This window comes from Podarcis raffonei, chromosome 1 (assembly GCF_027172205.1).
Source record: "Podarcis raffonei isolate rPodRaf1 chromosome 1, rPodRaf1.pri, whole genome shotgun sequence".
In the NCBI taxonomy this organism is placed as follows: Eukaryota; Metazoa; Chordata; class Lepidosauria; order Squamata; family Lacertidae; genus Podarcis; species Podarcis raffonei.
The window spans coordinates 88,075,419-88,081,018 of record NC_070602.1 but is presented as its reverse complement, the minus strand read 5'-3'; the positions used below and the strand labels follow the sequence as shown (position 1 = coordinate 88,081,018).

The 5,600-nt window shown below is 43.4% G+C and overlaps 1 non-coding gene across 1 annotated transcript; it reads left to right on the top strand.

The window, feature by feature from the left end:
• Positions 1 to 5,106: 5,106 nt before the first annotated feature.
• TRNAK-CUU (transfer RNA lysine (anticodon CUU)) lies at positions 5,107 to 5,180 on the top strand. Its single transcript has one exon. It is a non-coding gene; the product is annotated as a tRNA-Lys (tRNA).
• The last annotated feature ends 420 nt before the right edge of the window (positions 5,181 to 5,600 follow it).

The window sequence follows — 5,600 nt, the reverse complement described above, 5'->3', positions numbered from 1 at the left end:
TCTGTATTTTAAACCAATAAAGATTTACCATGAATATATATATATATATCTTGCAGCTTGCATAATGAACTGATTGGTCGGTTTCTGATGAATTCACAAGAGTAACGAATCTGCTTCTATACACTCAAAACAGCAGATTCGTTAAGGATTAAAATAGACAATGAGAAGCATATCAGACATTATGCAGTCTGAGCGGGATCACAATATTCAAGTTGCATTGTAAGCATAAGATTATGCCACCGTCATACTTAAAACAATACAATACTTACAAAGGCAAGCTATCACACACACACACACATGTATTGTATTGTGCCTTCTTAGGGCTGATTTGCACACTCCTGAACAAGCGCCTGTGAACTTAAACAGGCATCAGCTTGAGCTGAAAGTCTGCTTAGAAATAAGCCTCTCATTCAGTGGTGCTTGCTGCCAAGAACGCATGCCTAGGATTATGCCCTTTGCGAAGGAGAAAAGAGAGTGCTTCAAGGTACAGCAGCTGTGTAAAAGGCAAATTCCACATTAGGGATCATTAGGAAAGGGATTGAAAATAAAGCTGCCAGTGCCATAATGCCATTATAGAAAACTCTGTCATGGCTGCACTTGGAATATGGTTCTGGTTGCCTCACCTTAAAAAAGATAATGTAGAGCTAGAATAGGGCTAACAAAATGATCACGTGCCTGGCTCAACTCCTCTATGGAGAAAGGTTACAACTGAGGCTTTTTTTTTAGCTTACAAAGATGAGCAAGGGGAGACATGCTGGAGTGTGTAAGATTGTGCTTAGTGTGGAGACTGTGGATAGAGACACTCTTTCCCCCCTCCCTTTCTCAAAGTACTAGAAGCCAGTGAAGCTGAATTTTGGGGTACTCAGGCCAGGTAACAGTAAGTTCTTCTTCACACAATCCATAGTTAAAACTATGGCGCTCACATCCATACATTGTACTAATGATTGGATGGCTTCCAAAGCAGTTTAGACAAATTTATGGAGAATAAGTCTATGCCTACATGGCATGATGGCTAGATACTACCTGTCCTGCCAGAAACAGCATGCCTCTGAACACTAGCTGCTAGGAATTATGAGAGGGGAGAGTGCTGTCGTGCTCGTTTTCTCTGCTTGTAGGTTTTCCACGGGCATCTGATTGGCCACTGTGAGAGCAGAATGCTGAACCGGATGAGCCTTTGAACTGATGCAGCAGAACTCTTCTTAACATTATGGTTTGATCAAAGATTGTCTGCAGTCTTGGATCCAAAATTGCTCTTACGGTCCAGCATATGTCGATCTCTGGCTGAAATTCATCTTCACCCATACACACAGCCACAAATCATTCTTGACACTTCTTCCGTTTAGGGGACTGGCAAATTCACACAATCTAGGATTTCTGTCCACCTCCTTCCCTTCCCTTCCCTTCTCATCTCTGCAACCACCTACAGAGAGGTAGAAAAATTGTAAGAGGAAAGGTCCCAAGAAGCCAGATTGAGAGTGTCAGGGCATCCAAGTCATCAGGCTTTGTCTGAACAAATGATGCCTGGACACCAAGGAACCTAGCCAGACACCCACTGACTGGCTTTCACCTGCCAGATATGTGCAAACTGACTCAGGATGGCTTCCTGCTGTGTGAAGCTCAGCAGGTAGCTCTGAGAAGTGGAAATTTGTTTATAACATGAGTAACAGAAGGTCAAATTCCAGCATTTCTTGGTTCAGTGGTTTACAGCATTTTCCAGAGGACTGCTGAGAGATGCAACTGGCTCCTGCGTTGCATGTACAGCATGGGGGGAGGGGGAGGACATTAAAAAAGTATAATTTCCCCCCAACCTAACCCAAAACTCTTAATTGTCTGATGCTCAACATGCCTTGCTGAGAAAATCAGTAGTGCACCAAGCACAGAAATAAATCCCATTGTAGGAACACAAAGATTGGTGTATATTTGAATGCAAGGTGCTGAAGAAGAAGAAGAAGCAGACCTGGGGAAGGAAGGCAGTGTGTGAAAAATAGCGTGAAAAGTGGAAGGCAAGTTTTTCATATTGCTTTTCACACAATCTCAGAAGCAGACTTCAGCCTCAAAAATGAGTGGGGAGGGAATTCAGCACAGATCTATTTACCATAACCAGCTAGAGAAACAACTGCTACTAAATGGGACACAGCATTTCTTATACATATAGGTTTGTTTTTTCAAAAAAAGAAAGTCCTGTTAAGTAGTTTGAACATTAAATCACGGATTCCTTCTCCGTTCTTGTAAAATGGATGGATGCACCGACAGGTCTCCTTCCTCACCCTCTCAAATAGTTTTATCCTGCATTATGACCATTCCAATGCCCTTGAGAAACAGCATTGCTGTAACGTGCGATAATCCATTATAAACCCTGTATGTAACCACCAGAGCCCAAAGGAGATAGATTGCTCTTATTAACACAACCAAGGGTTCCATTACGCAGAAAGGACTGTAGAAAATGGGGCTTTCGGCATGTCCAGCGAGTGGAACAATTATAATGATTGTGATAAAGCAACAGGGGTAAAAAGAAAAGAAAAAGAACACAATTTCAAGACTACAGTGCTGGCTTAGCAGTAGCGCCAGGAATTTGTTTAATAGTTCCACTCATCACTGAAAGTTTCAATGAAGTTTTGGGAGCAACATTCAGTTGATAAAATTCTCTGGACAGGGTTACCCGTCAGTCAATGTTATTGGTTCAAGCACTGGCCTAAATATTGATTGAAAAAATTCCTGGCAAGTTACATTCCCATAGCAATAGTCTATTCACTGACACAGTCCATCAAGACACTCTCCTGCCTATACATTTCCCGGGACAAGGTCCCTGAGGGTACTTGATTCAATCACTTTGCTGAAGAAGCTATGCAAGTCTGGGACTAGTCCATGCCTGGATGGGAGACTGCATGTGTTACACCATTTTAATTGTCAGGAATGAAAAGAGGCAGGATATATATTGTATCAACAAAGCACCCTCCACTGAAGTGAATGAGTGCTGTACAAGATTAAACTGTACCCAAAGTGAGTAGCAGCTTAGTTGCTGGTTGTCACTACAGCTGAAGAGCTCAACAGACATGACTTCATTCACCCTTGATCCTAATTTTCAGGTAGCAACAGTATAAATCAGTGATGTGACAAAATGTTGATGTGCTTGGTAGAAAAAAATTGCTTGTCCCCAACTTAAATGTTTTTGCTTCCTTACTATATTTCTGTGTTACAGGTAGGAAGACGTGTTGGTCTGACGTAGTCAAAACAAAATTAAAAAATTCCTTCCAGTAGCACCTTAGAGACCAACTAAATTTGTTATTGGTATGAGCTTTTATGTGCAAGGTATCTGAAGAAGTGTGCATGCACACTAAAGCTCATACCAATAGCAAACTTAGTTGGTGTCTAAGGTGCTACTGGAAGGAATTCTTTTATTATATTTCTATGGACACTTTTCAGGTTTTGAAACCAGAAGATGCAGACAGGCTTCTTGAAGAGGGAAGGCCGGCCACATACACACCCATCGCCTGTCCCTCCTGGCCACACAGAGCAGACAGGGCAAGCCTAGCCCCTTGGTCGCAGCGAGTCCTAGCTTAATTAACTACCAACCCCCAAATCTGGGATCCCCTCAAAACAGGTGCCAAAGTTTTGCAATCATTTTGCAGCAAAAACTCCACGTTTTGCAGCACCCCAGAAATGGAGTAATTGAGACATCGAAATGGGGTTCGTAGTTAATGCCCAAAAACCCAACATTGTCCGAGAAAATTGGACGATGTTTGGTTTTTGGGTGACCCCATTACCCCAGGTTTGAGTGCCTATTGCTCCGTTTGTGGAGCCCTGCAAAATACGGGGGTTTTGCTGCAAGACACTGCAAGACTTATGCCAAATTTGGAGTGAATCAGACAATGTTGCATTTGGGGGCATTAACTACGAACCCAGGGTTGCTGTATCCATTACTCTGTTTGGGGGTGCTGCAAAACACAGGTTTTTCCTCTGCCAAACGCTGCAAAAAACCTGCAAAACCTGGCACTGGTTTCAAGGGGATCCTAGATTTTGGGGTTCATAGTCAATGAAACCCTGATACCTAATGCCTCTCTGAGAGAGAATTCATCCCAGCCCTTATTGCTTTCTCTTTGACTTAAAAACAGCCATTCTGCCTGTCTGAAACATTCAGTTTCTGAGCAAAGTGTTTTGAATGTATCATGTGGACCCTTCAGGTTTCTTGACTTTCCGTACTCGCTGCCCCTCAGAATGTTTCTTTGTGTATTATTACAAGGTGTCTGTTTGCAGAGCCCTGTCATGCACTGCCAGAAAACTGTTCGCAGTCCACTCACTTATTGATTACAAGTAGGAACCCACAATGGCATGTTGCTCAGATTAATTACTTTGGTGCCCTTACACAACCTCTTTTCTCTCACACACTTTCCTGTCACTGTTGCTGGCTCCTTCACTTCCCACTGTGCCTCCTGTTTCATGTTTCTCTCCTTTCTTCCTCCTCTGTACTGTTGGTCTGCTATTTGTTGTGGTCGATAGTTACATTCCTAACCCTACTGACACTCCAAAAAGTCAGCAGAGGCTTTACAGAAGGGACAGGGGAACATTTTCTGCCCAAGGGCCACATTCCCTTCTGGGCAGCCTGACAGGGGCCGCATGTCAGCGGTAGGTGGGGCTAGAGGCCCAAGTGGCCAATGAGTGTGAAGGCTACTTTTGCACAGGACACTAGTTTCTGCACATACTTGCACACCTCCTTTTATCCTCAATTCAGGCAAGTGAGAAATGTCATCAGAATTCGAGGACACTTTCCAGCCAGGCAAAAACATCCAAGGAGCAAAGCATGATCAATAAAAGGCATGGTCCAGATAGAGGATGTGTGCCTTGGAAGGATGTGCGGCCTGGGGTGGGTTCCAAGGGCCTGATAGAGAAGGCTAGAGCAGACATAGGCAAACTCCGGCCCTCCAGATGTTTGGGACTACAGTTCCCATCATCCCTGACCACTGGTCCTGTTAGCTAGGGATGATGGGATTTGTAGTCCCAAACATCTGGAGGGCCAGAGTTTGCCTATGTTTGGGCTAGAGGGCTGCATTTGGCCCCTCCACAAAGTGGAGTTGGATGAAATCATGGACAATATTTTCCAGATTGAGGACCTGGGATAGCTCAGTCGGTAGAGCATGAGACTCTTAATCTCAGGGTTGTGGGTTCAAGCCCCACATTGGGCAAAAAGGTTCCTGCATTGCAGGGGGTTTGACTAGATGACCATCATGGTCCCTTCCAACTCTACAATTCTATGGTTCTATTACGATAATTTTTAAAATTACCAGTAGGAGGCCATTTAAATTAATGCTCACTTCCTGCAAGAAGTCAGAGCCATGCACTGTGAGTACTAATAATTAAGAAGGAGTAAAATAGAACATAGTTTCCCCAGATTCATAGAGAAGTTTTATAATGCCAAACTGAGGAGGGGATGGAGGGGATGGTATCAACTTTTTGATGTTAACTAACAAAGGACTTGATTTTCTAATAAAAAAGGAAAGCTTCATTGAGAACGAAACAATTTTAAAATGACATTTACTCACAACCCCGCTGTATCCTGTACTGTTTGCGCTGGGTAGCATGTGTGTGTTTTCATAGTTTGCTTT